General features: G+C 48.0%; 1 long non-coding RNA gene across 1 annotated transcript; it reads right to left on the reverse strand.

Annotated features, from left to right (window-relative positions):
* Positions 1-4,191: 4,191 nt before the first annotated feature.
* On the reverse strand, positions 4,192-6,156 carry LOC123616845 (uncharacterized). The gene is made up of 3 exons (XR_006724879.2): positions 6,002-6,156; positions 5,264-5,318; positions 4,192-4,828 (listed from the first exon to the last, which is right to left on the reverse strand). It is a non-coding gene; the product is annotated as an uncharacterized LOC123616845 (long non-coding RNA).
* Between the last annotated feature and the right edge of the window lie 13,285 nt (positions 6,157-19,441).

Below are 19,441 nucleotides of genomic sequence, written 5' to 3' on the forward strand. Positions count from 1 at the left end.
GGGAGGGCAGAAGCATGGGCTCAAAGCCAGCCCGCGGGGTTCAGATGCAGGCTCCAGCCTTGATCGAGAGCAAGTGTCTTACCCTGTGCACCCTGTGTCCTTGCCTAACACAGCAGCACAGAGCAACAGGGCGGGTGGTGCCCAGGCTCGGAGCATCGCCCGCGCCCTGGAACAATCCCTAGCCGTCAGCACTCTGATCTTATTCCAGGGAGGTTTGCACCAGATGACTTTCATGCTCTTTTCCTTTTCGCTCTGGTTTAACTGCACTGCTCTCTTTTAGGTCTTCAGACAGTGTCTGTCCCCAGGTGGCCACCAGCGTCTGAGTTTCAGTCTATGCTCCTGACCTCCTGAACTCCATCAAAACAGCTTCAAGGAGCTGGCACAGATCTTCCAGGGAACTTGACTCTCCCTCCCTGTCTCACTTTCCCTCCCCCGACCAGCCCGGCCAAGGTGTACCCCCCATCACTTCCACCCACGCTTCCCAGCATTGTGACTGCTCCTAGGTCCCCAAGCCCTTGCGGGAATGGGGGCCACCCCTTCTGGGTACATTTCTCCATTTCAACCCTTCATCCCACATCATTAGCATAGCTAATCATCTAATTCTATTTTGATCACTTCCATTTGTCGTTTCTGATGGCTTGCTATTTAGTTTGAACACACAAGATTTGGGGGAAGATCTTTGTTTTCATGAAACTGACTATCAGCTGTATATTAGGACCTACTGTGGGCAGATCTATACACATCTGGCCAGAAGGGCCAGGCATGAGAGGGGGTTCAGGGGCTCAGGACCGCCTTTCTGGAAACTGTAAACACAGTACCTGTGTCTAGCAAACCGCCCAACTCCGGTGTGTGCAACCCAGGGGTGGGAAGGAGGAGGGGGTGAGGCACCTGACAGACTCTAAGCAAAGTTCCTTCCGCCCTCACCCACCGTGATTTCCACTTTGATGTGACTACACGGGTTTGTTTGGTTTTCGAACGTGAGAGGGAGGGGCTGAATGGTGCGAGGGGGCAGGGAGATGCTGGCGTCTTACTGCCTGGGTTTGCATCCTGGTTCTGCTCCTTAACAGTTGTCGGCTTCAAGCAAGGCTCTTCACTTCCCTGGATCCCAGTTTGCTCATCTGTAGAATGGTGCCATGGACAGTACCACCCATATAAAATTGTTATAAAGAATGCACAGGGTAATCCGCTCTCTGTTACACTGTGTGTATCATCTAGCCCAATTTTTTTTTTTTTAAGTTTACAGGCTGAGAGAGTCAGAGAGGAACAGAGAGAGCACTCACTCAAGGCTGAAGACCTGTTGTACCCTGCGGATCGAATCCAAATCTCCTGACTCCAGGTTCACGAACTTCTCTCCAGGAGAAAACTTACTGGCTCTAAGCGTAGTCTATGAAAATGGAAATGTCCCCCCCGGCCTTACTCCAAGTTGTTAGCACATTAATGTTACTGGTTTAACATTTTTTAAATTGAACACTCTGGTTGCACGGGGTACAGAAAGGGATGAGGGCCGGGCAGACCTTTTGCCTGTGATTTTGGCAAAATCACACTACCCCACACACTACCATTTGCCTCAGAAAACAAGGCATCTCATTTCCTCCTATCACAGATCAAGGCTGAGATTCAAGTCCTAGGGGCAGACAGCACAGTGAAATACTGCCCTCAAACAGCCAGCATTGGGGGCCCGAGCACCTCAGGAAGGGAAACTCTCAGGACAGGACAAGGCACAGGCTGACCTTTCCATCCTTTGTTCATTTATTCACCCCTCAGCCGCACGTGTGAGCACCGGCTCTGAGCCGGAGATGAATGATGGTCCCAGCCCTCGGGGCAGGGGTGCTCCCATCACCCTTTACCACCGGAAGCCTCAGGGGCTCCTGAACTCCTGGGAACAGCACTGTCAACCCAACGACCAAGACGAAGCCAAAAAACCCGCTGATAACCGAGCAGCTCCTTCCTTCAAGGAAACAAGGGCTGAGTAATGGGCTTCCTCCCCTTCCCAGCTTCCTAGAGAGAAAACAGACATCACAGGCTGTTTTTCTTCTTAATTAAACTCTCTAAGTTTAGACCTGCTTCTCTGAGATCCTAGTAGGGAACAGTGGACTAGAGAAAATAGAAAAAGAAAAATATTCTGTCAAAGAGAGGGTGCCCTCTTTTCATTATTCAACTCACATTTTTGAGGATTTAGTGTGGCTGTAAAATAGTCTTCCATTTGATCCTCATAAATTCTATAAAGGCTGAAGATTACAGCGTATGTTTGCTTACCACCCAAGACCAATACGGGGGGGGGGGCACAGAACAGGGATGTGAAGCCAGCCCCGGCTGACCCCGAGCCCAGACTCTTCCAGGGGTGCCTCTGCACGGGTCTCTCCTCGGCCCACCAGCCAGTCTCCACCCTCACCCCCCAGCCTGGGCACTGGGTCCTTAGCCCCTCTCTCCTCAGATGCATTTTGTCTTACCTGCATGAAGAAAGCCCCACCCTGCTGTCCGTCCCTCTTCTGGTCCTCACACTCAGGGCCTTGAGCCCAAACTTAATTCTGACCAACTCTTCTTTTCTTAGCAATCAGTGACATGACATTAAAAAGAACCTTGGATAGTACCTGACAGTTCACACAGCATATTCCCCTCACGGACTCATTTAATCCTCAGATTGACCCAGGTACGTATTACTCTGCCATTTTTCTCAAAAAAAAAAAAAAAAAAAAAAAAAAAAAAACTGAGGCTCAGAGAGAGTTAAATAACTTGCTCGAGTTTGTTTAGCTCACGGGTGGGGAAAGAAAGATCCAAAACTCTAGATAAGCTTTGTTCTCTGCCTGGAGCCTGTCCCCCAACCCGATCGCCTCCCTCACAGCCATGGCGGGGACTCCTGGCTGGCCCAGAGCAGGTGCCCTGATCTGGTGGCACAGGTGGAAGGAACACCCACATGCCTGCCTTCCCGCCCACACAGCCTCGCTCTCCAGCCCATTGGTTTCTAAGGTGCCGCCGCAGCGTGAAAGGACACCCCTGTTGGTGATGGGGACAGTTCCGCTCTCTATTTCCTGTCCCAAGATGCTTCTGGAGACACCGGAGGAGGCTTTGTGCAGAAGGAATGACGCCTTTAGGCAGCAAAGGATCAAGAACAGCTGCGAAGCCCATCCCAGCCAGCCAAGCCCGAGAGGTTTCTCCTGGACCATTTGCTCTGGGTTCTGGCTGCCCTGAAGCCTTGAGCCAGAACACAGAGTCTGGGGAGGAGTTTCTTTCTCCCGAGCACTGTCCTTCCTCCCAGAACGTCCTTTCCAAACGGCCCCCCCACCTGCAGCAGGAAGCCCGCCTGTGGGGTCCAGGTGCCCCGCCTGGGCCAGCCTGCCTCCCAGGACTCTTCCCTCCCGCCAGCCCGCCCCACAGAGCTCTCAGCAGCGGCGCGCGGGCGGCCACACTCTGGTGTTAATCCTGAGCGCCCTCCAAGCGCCCCCAGGTTAACTGCCAGACAAACAGCTGCCTAGTAATGAAGTGTCTTTCCTCCCCTTCCCAGTAGGATGGAGACTGGGACGGAGTTTGCACCTCAAGGCGCAAAGGCAGTGGCCCATCTGGTCTTTCTCCCTCCCCCTCCCCCTCCCCCTCCCCCTCCCGCACTAAACCCTTCCGGGGAAGGAGATGGCCAGCTGGGCAGAGGCCTCTGGAGACCCCTCCCCACTAGACTCACCAGAGAACCGGCCCCCATTCAAGGGCTGACAGGGGCCATCTGGGCCCCGGGCTCTGGGAATTGGGCAGGCAGTGCCCCCAGCCTGCAGGGGCCTCCAAGCCGTGAGGAAATTCTGCCAAGCCCCCAGCTCCTCCTCCCCGCAAATCCCCTAACACCGAACATAATCAGCAATTCTCTGCCTTCCCCAACCTGCCTGAACCAGAGAGCCGGTGCCAAGCCAGTCCAGTTTCCTGCATCCCACCCTGGGGAAACGCAGCCGCACTAGGGCAGGAAAGGAGCTTTTGGCTTCTGATTCTGCAGCTCCCGGGGGTATCCAGACAATTCTGGCTGTGGACACGGGAGAGATGAGAAGAAGGGCGAGGAACAGAAACCACGGCTGGGCCTCCACATCCCAACCTGGACGGAAGGGGTGTCAGCCCGTAGTGAGAGTGCAGAGCAACGGGGAATCTTGGAATTTCACTCATATGGCAGCTTCACCTGCCACAGCGTTCTAGGGGAAAAACAGATCACATGCCTCCTTTAGTCCAAGCCGTTTATTTTGTTTATTTGGGGGGAGGGGGAACTAAGTTTATTTATTTCTTTTTAATGAAGGTAGTGGAAATTGAACCCAGGACCTCGTGCATGCTAGGTACACACTCTACCCTCCCCGCAACCAAGCCTTTTATTTTAAAGGTGAGGAAACTGAAGGTCGGCCATAAGGATGACACAGTCCCAGCGCACGGCAGATCCAGGACAAGAAGCCGTCTCTCCTGACCCCCAAGCCCCTGCTCCCCTCCCTCGCCTTGTGTCCAAGTTCCTCGCCAAACTCCCTCAGCCTGAGTTGACTGCCCATGTCATTTCATGCGTCAGTTTCCCTACGTGTCTGCTGAAAAGGACGGAAGGGCAGCTAGGAAGACGAGAGACCAAGAGGCATGTGGGAGGCGGTCCAGAGATGGCTGTTCAAGGGCTGCCCATCGTGGGGAGAGGGAGCACCCCTAAAAGTCCTCTCTCCCTCCTTTGCAACAAGTGAAGTCGGAGGCCTCGGGGTGTGTAAGGCAGCGAGGTGTTCGTAGGAGGAACCCACAAGCAGAGCGCTGGGCTCCAACCTCAGTTCTGACGTTCGCCCGCTCTGCAGCCTGGGTGGGTATTTTTGCCCCTTTGATCTCCTGATTCCATCTGTAAAATACACACACACTGAAAAACCACCTTCAGCATCACTGTGACGAGTGTCAGAAACTGCTATTTTTTAAATACCACCCTGATCGCCGGTGGTTGAATCTGGCCTTCATATTATGTTGATAATTGGAGGGTAGTTAAGACTCCTCTATTAGCCAATAGACCCAGACTTCTGATCTACCCCAGACTCTGAGGAAAACCTGCAGAGGGGTGTAAACGATGCATATTCCTGTCCCATCCTCGGGGGGCAAGGTCGCTTCCCCAGCTCTCTTCACAAATAAATATATGTCCATCCTTGCCATGGTGCCGACCTCCCCCTGAAATGATCTCCCGTCTACCTGTTCAGCTGTATCCAACCACAGTCCCCGAGTCTGCCGTGAAGACCCTCTCCCAGAACGCCCTTACCGTCATCGCTAGTCACCTCTAAACTCTCACCGTGAGTCAGCACCTCATTTCATGTCATCTTGCCTTTTAATAAGACAGCAAGTTCCTGGAGGGCAGAAATCATACCTGGTTTACTTTTTTCTTTCTATTTTTTTAATCGAAGTACAGTCAGTTACAACGTGCCAATTTCTGGTGTGCCGCATGATGTTTCAGTCATGCGTGTACATGCATGTATTCCTCCTCATCCGTCTACTCCTTCTGGTAGCCTAGTGCAGAGCCAAGTAGAAGCACGAACTGGGGAGTCTTACTTTGCATAAGACCACTTTTCTGCACGCTCCCGCACCCTGACTCTCCCCTTAAAGGCAAAGTGAACCTATAGCTCCAAGGAGACAGTCCCCAGGAGAACACATCCACTTGCTTGAAGAGCTGAGGCTCTCCCTGTTCATTCAATCACCTTTTTATTCATAAGGAGGGCAGAGTCTCTCTACCCTCCAAGCACAGGTCTTTCTGGGGGGATTCTGGCCAGAGATGGGCACAGTCCTGGTCCACCAGACCTTGAGTCATTTCTACCAGCCCTAAGTGCTGGATGCTTTTCGTGTCTTAATAATTCTGAGAGCCTTAGCTGTGTTTATACATATAAACCCTGTAACTGTCTTTTGAAGTAAGGCTATTCTTATGCCCACTTTGTAGCTAGTGAAACTGAGGCACATAAGGTTGCTGCCCACAGTCTCACTAAGCTACAGAGTCAGACTGAAGCCCGGCCGCCTGGCCCGGAGCCCGTGCACTTACCCACTCCACTCACTGTACTGCATCCCAGGTCAGGGTCACAGGGTGCTCCAGGCTAGGGGGGACGCAGGGAAGTGCATGATGTCAAGAAAAACTGCAGAGCCCTGGGGGAGGTGGGGCAGAGACTGAAGAGTGCCTGCCTCTCACTCAGAGCCCGCCTTCTCGCCTCGGGAGCCCTCGCCTTACAAGGACAACCCGAGGCCCTCCTGTGAGCTGTCACTTGGAGTCAGCTGATACAGGACTCCTGAGAGGCAGCCTGGCGTTCCTGCCTGCCTGAGATTAGCCAGGCCCCCCAGACAGAAAGCCCTGATGGCTCCAAAACCCGCCCTTTACATTTCTATGCAGCTCCACCCCCTCTGATCCTGTAAAACCCCCAAAGACCCCACTGCCTCACCTCCACCTTCAAGTCACCTAGTGACAAATGCAGAGCCTGTTTCTCCTGCCCTGCGGGTGAGCGGTACCAAAGCAAAGGGAGAAGTTCAGTGAGGACGTGGGAGAGAATCAAAAGATGCTGGGAGAGTGGATCCTCACGGCGTTAGTTGCTGAGAAACTGGGGCTGTAGGCAAGGGGCCTGCCACCCCTTAGGCAGGTGGGGACCCAAGGCCCTTAAAGAGGAGAAGGAGAGGAACCCCCCAGAGCTGTGTCTAAAGTAACGCTTGGTGCGGTTATAACCATGCCCAAATGCGGAGTGAGGGCCACCGCCATCAGCTATGGCTGAGCTAATGGTGGGGCGTGAAATGGACCGGATACGGGAACTACGGGACCCCAGGCAAGTGGAGGCAGCTGACATCACCCAAATAGATCTTCAGAGTGACAGCTACTGAGGAAAGCTTCACCAGTGGTTGGTTCTGCCGTCGCCTGTGGAAAATCAGCACCCAGCTCTTGCTGTCGAAGACAAGTGTGAGTCCAAGGATAGCAGAAGGCAGGCCAGCGCCTCATGGTTGGAGACCTGCTGACAGCGGAAAAGACGAAAAGAAGTGGGGCTTTCTGAGGAAAACCTCACACGGCGATAGGAATCACCGAAATGCGGGGGGGGGGGGGTCCTCTCATTTCCCCATGGCCATGAGGGTCTAGCCCCACCAGTCCTTCTCTAACTTTCTCCTAGACCACCCCACGCTGGCTCATTTTGCTTCAGCCACACTGGCATCTTAGTTATTCCTTGAACAGCCCAGACCGCTCCTGCCTCAGGGCCTTTGCACTTGCTGTGCCCACAGTCTAGAAGAGTCTTCCCCCAGATATCCACATCAGTTACTCTCTTCCTCTTGTCTCCTGCTCAGTGTCACCTCATCAGAGAGATGACCTGACTGCCACACACAGAAGTCACCTGCCCTTCACAGTGACACTCCAGTGTACCCTTAGCATGACCTCGTTTTCTCCAGACACTCAGCATCCCCTAATGTGTATATGTCTGTGTGTGTGTGTGTGTGTGATCACTCTGCTAGAACACAAGGCCACGAGAACAGATCTGTTCTGTCTGTTGCTGTACCTCTGTGCTGGGAATGGTATCTGTCCCCTAGGAGGCACTCCAAATACTTCTACAATCAAAGCCAATTTTCCTCTTCTAGTCGCTGAATAGCTTCCTTCTGAACCGGGCCCAGGGGTTTCCTTCCTTGTTGCTGATGTTCTCTGTTTATTTGTTTGTTTGTTTTCTGAACCTGTTAGTAAAACGTGCTCTTTTTCAAAGCCGCTAAGCGATCGAGGCCCTTGAAAACAAGGCTTCCCCCATCCCCGTTGCCCCCAGTATGAACCCTCTGCCCCCCCAGTTATGCATCCTGAACACTTTTCTGACTCATTTTTGCCTGTGGGCTTCCCTCCGCACCCTGGCTGGGTGCTGCCTTCCCCACCAAATATGGATTCCCTTCTGTTTGCCTAAATCTTCCTCACACTTTCGTATACACTCTACCCTTTTTTCCCCTCTATCCGTTCACTGATGTCTCCACCCTCTGAGTCCTTGTGTCTCTTCTAATTGCTTTTCACCAACAGTTTAAAATGTACTAGTATCCTCTTCCTAATTAGTAGTTCTTTGGAGACAGATAATGTGCCTTCCGCATCCTTTGCCTCCTTCTGGAACAAGCACCGTGCAGGAAGACAGTGCTTCTGTGCTGATGTATTTGTCAAAAAAAATCAATAGAATTATAGGGCATCGCGGAACAGGTTTCTCTTTCTTGCTGATTGGCTCCTGCTGCCTCCACGTGGGTGTCTCTTAGATCGCTGAGCGAGATAGTGAAAAGCACAGGAAAGGGAAAGTCTACGGCAGAGATCCCTGAGCATGTGGTCCCTTGGTCAATAAGCATTGATTAAGGGCCCAGCACTGCACCTGCCAGTCTGAAGACAAATTTTAGAATCACAGAATGCTGAGCTGGAAGGAAGCCTTGGAGAGCATCTGGTCCAAACCCTGGGATCAATTAGAGCATTGTGTTGCAAGCAACAGAAACTGACAGAGGCTGAACCGGACAGGAAAGGAATTTATTAAAAGGATAGTGGAAGGGCTGGAGAACCAGGCCTGGAGCGCTGCTTCCAGGAACAAAGCCCAGCATCGCGGTCAGGTGTGAAAACGGCTGCATCTCTCACGGACACTGGGCTTCTCAGCTCTCACTGTGGCCGCTGCTGCCCCGGGACATGGCCCTGTTTGCGAAGCTACCACCTCTGGGAGGATTTCCCACTGTCCTTGCTTCCTTTGGATTCAGACTCTGGCCGGTGCACCTCTGACCAGGAGAGTCTTGGTCACCAGTTTCCACCTCAGCTACAAAAGAGGACAGGAAGCAAGTATATTTTTACAGTCTGCAGTGAGACATGACTTCTGCTTCTGACCAAGATTTCTGGGTGGGGGAGTCTCCAAATGGGAAAAAGCGTTCAATGGCAAACGTCCGTCAACCCCTCCATTGCACAGCAGAGGCCACTGTGGTCTGGACAGGTGGCGCGAATGGCCCAGGTCACATCACCAATTTCTAGCAGCTGGGACAAGAATCCAGGTCTCCTGGCTCCATGTCTCATATTCCTCCCTCTCACCTGTGTGTAAAAGAAGCCGCTGGTCAAAAAGTTACAGACAGAGGCGAGCACACCACAGGAGCGAATGGCCAAGGACCCGTGTCCCTGGCCGCTGTTTTTAGGTAATAACTGTCTCTTAGACTTGATCACTGTTCTGTTTTTCAACACCTGCTCCTCACCATAGCCTAAGCTCAGACATCACCTGCCCCGTGAAAGCTCTCCGGAATCTCTAAGGCTTAACTCCGGGCTACCCTCACTATTTTAAGTTGCAATACTGATAACACTGCCTCCTCCGGCTGGAGCAACTGGAGGTTCAGATGTGACCCAGGACATGTTGGCGAGGAGGGGCTGTTGTGAACGTGTATTGGATTCCCTGCAGGGCAGTCACCTTTATGGTAATCTGCCCGCCCCCGTAATACTTCCTGGGTCATTGCTATACCTGCCATTCATCTCTTGTTTCCAAGGGGCCTGAAATCACCTTCTCCAAGTGTCCTATAAAGGACCCCAGTGACGCGGCACAAAACACAAACCCCTGATGCTGGCACTGGAGGTGGCCTCGCAAAGTCTCCATCTGGTCTCTTCCTGGCGGGGGGGTGGTAGAGAACCAGAGCTGGCAGAGCCGACAAAGCAGGTGTGTGAGGTCAGGAGGCCTAAGCTGGGCAGCCCCTGATGAGACGGAAGGTAGGGGCAGGTGCCTGATGGTGGGGATCAGCTCTGGGCATCCAGGCCCCTTGGAAACAGCAGGAACTGGCCTGCAGAGGTGCTGAGTCTGCAAGACAGATGTCACCAGAACGAGATAAGGGCTCCCCAGGGAGCGATGTGGCCTTCCCATCACCTTGGAGTGAAAATACTCTAACATCGGTTTGAAAACCTTCTCAAGAAAGGTTTTTCAAGAAAAGAATCTCAAAGATGCCAGTCGTCCCCAACATTGCCAAGGTGCTGAAGCAGGACTAGAAACCATCCATGTTCAGGCTTCTAATAAAAGAAGGGAGAATCTATTTGATTAAGCCACTGAAGTCAGATTTCTGTAATTTACAGGCAGCCAAGTGCACTCCTAAATGATATACATACACGTTCATTGTCAAAAACAGAGAAGCACAAAGATGAAAAATCACCTGTCACCCAACCACTGTGGTTTTGTTGTGCGTGACTCAGTTTCTTGTTCTGAATAAGGATAAACTCCATTCTTCAATTTTACAAAATGAGATCTCTTAATTATAGTTTTCCATAATTATTTAACCATGTGTTTTATGAGCACTTTAAAACCTTGCCTTCAAAAGCTGTTCCACAGCAGAAAGGGGAACCCTCCTACCCTGCTGGTGGGAATGCAGTTTGGTGCAGCCACTGTGGAAAACAGTATGGAGATTCCTCAAAGGACTAGGAATAGACTTACCATGTAACCCAGGAATCCCACTCCTGGGCATTTGTCCTGAAGGAACCTTACTTCAAAAAGACACCTGCACCCCAGTGTTCACAGCAGCACTATTTACAATAGCCAAGACATGGAAACAGCCTAAATGTCCATCAACAGAGGACTGGATAAAGAAGATGCGGCATATTTATACAATGGAATATTATTCAGCCATAAAAACCGACAACATAACGGCATTTGCAACATCATGGATGCTCCTGGAGAATGTCATTCTAAGCGAAGTAAGCCAGAAAGAGAAAGAAAAATACCATATGAGAGCGCTCATATGTGGAATCTAAAAAAAAAACAAACAAAACATAAATACAAAACAGAAACAGACTCATAGACATAGAATACAAACTTGTGGTTGCCAAGGAGGCGGGGGGTGGGAAGGGATAGATGGGATTTCAAAATGTAGAATAGATAAACAAGACTATACTGTACAGCACAGGGAAATATATACAAGATCTTATGGCAGCTCACAGAGAAAAAAAATGTGATAATGAATTATATATATGTTCATGTATAACTGAAAAATTGTGCTCTACACTGAAATTTGACACAACATTGTAAAATGATTATAAATCAATTAAAAATGTTAAAAAAAAAAAAAAAGAATAAAACCAGCAAACTTCTCCAGTCAGGTTAAAAAAAAAACAGCATTATTTTAGGTGATGGCCATCATAATTTAATTTATTAACTTTTTCCACTTGTTTGGGCATCAGGTTCTTTCTAATATATCACTTTTTATAAATATTACTGTAGAAACATCCTTGTAGATAGTTTTTTCCTAACCTGATAATGATCTCATTAAGGGTTTTCTTAAAAATGCAGTTGTAAAAATTTGCATCTTCTGAAGGTTTTTGATACACTATATTAGTGTTTCTTCTATTTTTTCTGAAAGCACAAAGGATGAAACATAAAACTTTTAACAAAACATTTATAAAAGTTTAAAAATAAAAAAGGAAAATAAATGCCTAAAATAACACCAAGCCAAATAACCAAGCTTCACAAGTATGACAATTAAACATGTCGGTGTGGGAATTCAAAAATTTATCCCACCACCAGCACCACCACCATAGGCTTCATTTTTTTTTCCTCTATTTTAAGAGAAAGACATGGATAAAATCCAAACAATTGAATTCCAGAAATAAAATCAGTCAAAATGAAGATGAAAGGCACTCCCTAGGGAGTGTTGCATGGGAAGAGAGGGGGTCAAGTATTTGAAGAAAATTTTTCTGAAGAATGTGGCCAGATTGAGGGAGATGGTGAGGGAGCGTTATTGTGGAGACAGGAAAGCATGGAGAGTGAGATTATTTTCTCAACTAGGTGAAGCAGAGGCTGCTGGGACTTCCTGAACACTAGACAATAGGGAAGGAGAGGGGGTTCTAATAAGAGATCCTGCAGACTTATACCACCCTGAACAACCACGGGCGGCACCAGCGAGAACATGACATCCTGCTTGTTGTTCACGTAAGTTAGGACTTTCTCTGGAGGGTTACCCGAGACATAGTGAACTCATCCTTAGCTTGTTGTCCACTCCTTCTCCTCTCAATCTGCTTCCTTGTGATGGCAGAGATCATCTTAAGACCCACTCCACAAAGACCTCCAGCATCTCCAATGCCTTCGGCAGCTCCTCAGCCCACACATCACATGGGGAAACATGCTAGTTTTGTCACCGTCTGTAGTGACATACTCTCACTAGTGTCAGTCTTCAGACTAATCGACACCTTCTCCTTTTTATTTATTGAGGTAAGTCTAAATAGAGATTAATAAATTTTACTTATCTTTTTTTAGAATAAATTTTTGTTCTTTCTTTTTTTTTTTTTTTTTTGTCTTCTCTATTTTTGCTGAAAAAAATAGAAGTATTACCTATTTCGTAGATTTCTGTTCTTTATTTTCCCTTCTAGGCCCTTACTTGGGGTTTGGTTTGTTCATTTCCCCCTAGCGTCTTAAATTGGAAGTCTGGCTCACTTGATGGAGTCTTTATTGTTTTGTCTTCAAGTTCACTAATCTTTTCTTTGGCAGTCTTTAAACTTCCGTTAACCTCCTTGAGTCGAATTTTTACTCTTGTATTTTTATTTTTTATTTCATTGGCTTCTTTTTTAATAGATGTCTTTCTTTTACTTATATGTAAAAGATATAAATTTGAATTCTTGAGCATATTTATGTTAGTTGTTTTAAAATCCTTTTTGGCTAATCCCATCATTTCTCCCATTCCTGTGTCTATTTTTATTGGATAATCTTTCTTCTTTTATGGGTCACATTTTTCTGCTTCTTCACATGTTAGTAATTTCTAATTGGATGCTAGAAGTCATGCTTTATATTTTGTGTGCTGGATTTTTTTTAAGGGATAAATTAAAGTATTACTTTATTCTGGTAGACAGTTAAGTTCCTTGTGGATCTGCTTGATTCTTTCAAAGCTTGATTTTAAGCTTTATTAGCGTGCATTTAGAGAAGCCCTTACACTATCACCAGTTTAGCCTCATTATTAACGCAGGACACCCCTGGAGTTTCCACAGGACACCCTGCATGCTGAGAACTCTCAACTCCAGCTGGTCTGAATGCAAACACCTTCCAGACTATGTTCAGTTCAATCCGTTCAAACAAAAAAAGTGTCCTTTGACTGGCTGGTGGCATTTCACTCTATGCATGGGTAGTTTAATATTGAGCAATAGATTTAAGGGAACTACTACAGAGATTTCTGGATCTCTTTTTCCATGCAGCTTCCTCATCTCTTGCAAACTGTTCCAGAAATTCTCACTGCCTTAGGCTTCCCAAATTCTGTTCTCGTTTTGCTCCAGTCATAAAGATTACTGCCTTCCATTGCAGATTATCTCCTTGTGCATGCTGACATCCAAAAAGTGCCTCCAGGCAGAAAGCTGGAGCAATCTTAGAGCTCATCTTATTTTTTTTTCTTTCTCTTGGAACTGTATTACCTACTGTCCAATGTACAAAAATTATTGCCTCATTTTTTTTCCAGTTTTCTAGTTGCTTTCAGGGGGAGGGCAAGCATGGTCCCAGTCATTCCAACATGGACCAATGCGGAAGTCTCATATCTGTCTTGGAAACTAAGCCACAAAACCTTCTTAGGACTGAAGGACACTTAGCTCCAGAACACACATCCAAAGATCCAGCAGGGCTCTGCCAACCGGGCTGCATGGAAGAGACCTCCAAGAAGATGAAATACAAGGGGGGACATTCATGACTGTTTTTATTGTCACCCTGTTTCACCTGGAGAGCTTTCCTTAGCGAAAACTTAAGAATTCTCTGTGTGACGTTTGGTTTTCACAGCTCTGAGAGGTCCTGGATTGCTAACGCTCCTGCACAAAGAGAGGAAGTGAGTTGAGGCCTCACAAAGAAGAAGTGAGTTCAAATTTTATATTTTTATAGACATGCAGTTTATATGTATATTTAAATAAGTATTTGCATTTTATAATAAATGAGTTCCAAATTCATATTTTTTTTTCTTGCTTAACACAATTTCTTTTGACTGACCCCTTACTTCAAGTTAAGGCAAGCTGCCTGTTGGAGGTAAGTCCCTTCAATCTCCTTCTCTAAGAATCTCACAGACAGGGGGAGGGTATGGCTCAGTGGTAGGGTGCTTGCTTTGCATGCACAAGGTCCTGGGTTCAATCACCAGTATGTCTGTTAAAAAAGAAAGAAACCTAACATGGAAACAACCCAAATGTCCATCAACAGATGACTGGGTAAAGTTGTGGTATGTATATACAGTGGAATACTACTCAGCCATAAAAAAGACTAAAATAATGCCATTTGCAGCAACATGGATGGGACTAGAGATTATCATTCTAAGTGAAGTAAGCCAGAGAGAGGACAAACACCATATGATATCACTCATATGTGGAATCTTAAAAAAAAAAAAAGACACACATGAACTTATTTACAAAACAGAAACAGACTCACAGAGAAAGCAAACTTGTGGTTACTAGTGGGGGAACGGGGAGACGAGAGATAAATTAGGAATTTGAGTTTTGCAGATACTATTAATATAAAATAGATAAAAAATACAAAGTCCTACTGTAGAGCACAGGGACAATATTCAATATCGTAGTCACCTTTAATGAAAAAAATCTGAAAAGGAATATATGTCTGTATATGTATGGATGAAACATTATACTGCACACCAAAAACTGGCACAACATTGTAAGCTAACTATACTTAAAAAAAAAAGAAAGAAAAGAAATAAATGAAAGTGTTACCTACCTTCAAAAGCCCAACTCCAAAACAGTCACATTCATGAAAGCGTTAAGATTCTTGTAAGGAATGTCTCTCTCTCTCGTCTCTCATAGTACTTAATCCAAGCCTCATTTATCATAAGTACCACTGTCTACCTTATATTATAACCACCTCAGTAAACACTCTTGAGCGTAGAGTCCATATATCATTCCATTTTGTGGTTCTTTAAGCTTCTAATGGACTGAATTGCACATAAGGATGCTCAGTGAATGTTTATTGCGAGGATGAATGATCGACTGGATGCCTGTATCTGTCCCTTGTTGTTCCTTCCAATTAACTTAAGACGTATCACTTTGAACTGTATGAAATCGCTGTAGGTTCAAAAAACAGTCACACAGCAGCAGTTTAAAACGATTCAGTCTGATACATTTTCTCCCCCATTTATCTGTGAACTACTCTTTAGCAAAGTATACGACTCCAGTAAAATCACAGGATATCTAAATTAATTAGGGGCAAAGGATTTCACTAATTAAAATGTCAGAAATAATTGTTCATGAGAGCAGAACTCAGTGTGAAACAGACAGACATCTGCTAAAGGGCTTGTACCTGCAAAAGAATAGATACCCACTCATATCAAGGTGGCTTAAGTCCAAAAGGGAAGGATACTGGAGAGTCTCACAGCCCGAACAAGGTGGCACTGGTGAGGGTAGGAGGCAGGGCAAATCTGAAGCCTCAGCAGCAGGAGTTCCTGGACTTTTGCCCCAAGACTTCTAGTCTGTTTTGGTTTAAATTCTCAATTCCCAATAGACAGCATCCGAATGACTCGGCCTGGGCAGAGGGTCTGCCAATGCTTTGGTTAAGGTGAGAAGGTTGCTCGGAGGCTGGCCTTATGGACCACCAGTAGGCATAGATACATGGTTTTTAAAACAAAAAGCACACCAATTCAAAGGAATTTGTATGCATCATTCCTGAGGAGATGTTTATTCTGCTTTGCCTTCAGGAGAAAAAACTGAGAACCTTCAAGCTAGATCATCCCTGCGGTGTCTTCATCCTCTTAACATTTTCTCAGTCATTAACTCTCCGTATGTAGCCAAAAGTTTTCTTTTTCTTCCTCCAACCCAGCTCATGGTTTTTAAAGTTGATCTGTAGGTGGCTAGTCTGCAGTTTGGGATGTCTGGGGTGATGAGAGATAAAGGAAGCTGAATTACTGGCACAAGCTGATAATGGTAACAAGAGAGCTCATCTTGTCACCCCAAAAGGGGAAGGGAAAAGACCCCAGTTCTTGCCTTACCTGAAAGATAAGAGTTCAGACGGGAGACGGAGCATTGTGGAGGAAAATATTTTAAAGGATTTATTAGCAAAGGGAAAGCACTCCTCCAAGAACAGGAGGTGGGCTGGTCCAAGGGGGGAAAAGCAGGGTCCTGGTTTGCCCTTCTCTTACACCCTCACTTGGAGATGGTCTCTGGATTGATTGACAGCTCTTGTCCCTGGAGAGCTTAGTCATGTTTGTCCCTTTTGCGCATGTCTTTACCTACTATGCACATAGAAAAACCCATGGCTGGGGAGGTGGGCTAAACTGCAACGCTAATTATATTACAATGAGCATTGGGTCATGTCTGGTTAGGTCCCTCTTGCTACCTCCCAGTTGCAGCTGTCGGGCTCTAACTGGTTTCTTGCTGGCACCCATTTAGAGGAAGTAAAGCCTCTTCATGCTGGAGGCGGGCACAACACCATCTTCCAGACCCTCCTTCCTCTACTCCACCTTACCTGCCCGGTGCCCCCACTTACCTAACTACCTAACCATCTCAGCTCTGTTTATAATCCATTTAATTAATGTTTGTTCAGCATTTACTCTGCAAAAAAAAAAAAAATCTAGCACATGACCATACAAAAATCATAACATCCAGCATTGCTAGATATTATGAAATTACAAAGGAATTTAAGGAATAGTTCTTGCAATCGAGGAAGTTATGATCTGATCAGGAAATCATCATCTACACACAGGAGCCATGAATAACCATGCAAGTTTAGTGACTAAGTACAAATGTGTCTCTTCAGATGCAAGTGCTAACATATACGTTGCTTCACTGGAAAACGTTACATAGATGTGGACCAAAAGAATCGTTTATTGCAGGGGATTGTTTGTTGTAGAAAATTGGCAGTAACCAGATCAACAGAACTCTGAGTTTCCGAGCCTTTCACCAAAATTTGGAAATAGTGTGATTTAATCTTTATTCCTTAATGTTTGCCCCACCCCCAACGCTGAAAAACAGTGAGTTAGGTCTAAGGTTTGAACTCCTTCACCACCCGCTTCCCACCAAGGAGAAACCAGCAGGCGTTCCACATTCTTCGCACACAGCCTTTGAAGAGGAAAGAAGGCAGGGGGAGCAACTGGTCGTGTGAGTGGAAAAGAGCCATGAAGTGGGAATCAGAATATCTTGGTTCCGGTCTTCTCACTGAGCATAATTTATCTCGGTGCTTTGAGCAAGTCACTTAGACGTCTCTCACCTTAGTCTGGGGGCATCTGTAAACCAAAAGGGGTAAGAAGAGATTTCAATTCAGTAACATTTGCTGTGAGTCCCGGAGGAAATGGCCTTAAATGCCTCCATTCGTTGCTTATGAACAAAACTGAAAACTAACTTTGAATCACGGACCCTCAGACGGTCTGAAAACAGACAGTTAACGGTGAGACACCTGCTCCCTTTCCCAAACGCTGGCCGCACGTCTGACTAGGGACAGACCACGTGCCCGCCTGCTCGCCCGTCTGATGCAATAAAACTTGGAGAGTAAGTTAAAAGAGAAGACCTTTGGGGGGACTTGATCATGGCTCTGGCTGATTTTTCACTCGTGCAAAACCGACCCTCGCTCAGGCCTGATGAGAGTTTCATGCGACGCTGTGCACAGAGGCTCACGGACCAGCCTGGCCTGGAAAGTGTTTCTCCTGGAAGTTCACTGCGGAAAGCCGTGGGTTTTGCCAGAGCTTTACCCAGGGGCAAACCTCCCTGTTCTAAACCCTCCTCCTCGCCTGCCTCTGTTTATGTTCCTAGTCCTGGTGCCTCGGCAGATGACAGAGAAGGGTCAGCTCTGACTCACCGCGGCGCTGTGAACACCCTGACCCCGGGGGGCTGCAGGCCCAGAGATGTTTACTTCACTTCCCTTTCATCCCGCACTCAGCTGGGCTCTCAGAGACGGAAAGCAGCCCACGCTGACTGATCCGTCCAGAAATATTTAGGGAGCGCTGCCCAGGGACCGTGTAATAGCAGGAAGCAAGAAGAAACACCCCAAGCCAGGGCTCCAGAGCCACGCGGGGACTTTGCCAGGAGGCCGGGCTCGCCCTCCTCAAGCAAGGACACCAGCCCCGAGAAAGAACGCTGTGGCCTTACGAGTGTGTGAGGCCAGGGAGCTGCCAGAAAGTGCCTGTGACCAAGGGCCCTCAGTGCATAAGTGCATGTAAATATGGCCCAGAAAGGGCTGGCTTTTCTCCAGTTCTAACAGGCGGGATATAGATGAGTGTCCTGGGAGAGGGCGGCAGAAAGAGATGGGCCGGTGGATGTGTAGCGGTTTCTTGCTCTTCCCCAGTCCTGACCCTGGGAACAAACCAAAGCCCCAAACTCAGGAAGGCTGCAACAGTTGTTTTGCATATTTGGGGGCACCGAGCCAGCTGCCTCTCCCCTGTCAGAGCACTCGGCGGCGGGGGGGGGGGGGGGGCGCTACTTCATCAAGAAAGGGAAGGAAGCGCGGCGCGTCCGGCGCCCTGGGAACAGCACGGAGAAGAGGCCGTGGGGCTGCGCACATGCTAGGTGCCTCCACCCCTGCTATGTGGGTGGCTGTCAGCAAACAGTAACAACTGCTACCAGTTTGGGACCACGTCCCAGGGGCCAGACACTATGCGAAATGTCTTGGCTACATCATCCCAGCTCATCGTCACACCGCCATCACTCCGCCCCTCTCCGCCCCCTGGCCCCAGGAAGCTATAATGATCTCTACTTAATAATGAGGAAAATAAACGCTCAGAGGGGGTTAGGTAACTTCGCTGGGTTCACACAGATAACAAGAGGAGGAGGGTGCATGCTGATTCGGGTTTTTCCGACTTCAAATTCCATGTTCCTCTCTACCTGATCCTGCTTGGCAGAAAAGAAGTTGGAAACTCTGGGAAGAGGGTGATGGGAGAAGCAGGGGGAAGAGGAGAAGGGCTGATGCTCTGGGTTCCACATGGGAAGAGGGTCAGTGCTCAGCCCAAAGGGAGAGTGGAATGTCTGTGGACAAGCCTTGGGCAGAAATTCTCCAGGGCTGGAGGGCCGCCAGCAGGCCCCATGAGAGCTCGTGCTTTGGGGCTGCATGGAGGGTCTCTGACTTGTCTAGGCAGAATTAAGGCAATGACATAGGGCCCTTGCCCCGTGGCGAGTGACACTGACAATTAGAGGGGACAAACAGAGACAGGGCTAGGTCCGCAGTCCGATTCATCTGTGATGGACTGGGCCACAGCCGTGGACACAGACAGGAGGGGGCTGGCTTTCCAGTGCCTGTTGCTCTTGGGATTTCTGGACCCGGCCTCCTCCAAGCGCTTTACTAAAACCCAGCAAAGGAGGAAGATGAACACGGCGAGGTGAACGCTACCTCCGTGCAGCGCGGTCTTCGGAAATACCACTAGGGAATGGAACCTTTTCACTGTTTTCAGTGCTGTCCAGCCTTGTTTGGTGGGAGCTCAACCAAAGACCAAATTAGCAACCCCCACTCCTTTGCTCATGTTCACCGTATAAAGCAGCATGCGCGATGGCCTCTGCCTTCAAGAAGCACACAGATTTGTTGGGTTTTCTCCACTTCATTTTATTTTTTTACATTTA

Source organism: Camelus bactrianus, chromosome 31, assembly GCF_048773025.1.
Source record: "Camelus bactrianus isolate YW-2024 breed Bactrian camel chromosome 31, ASM4877302v1, whole genome shotgun sequence".
Lineage (NCBI taxonomy): Eukaryota > Metazoa > Chordata > Mammalia > Artiodactyla > Camelidae > Camelus > Camelus bactrianus.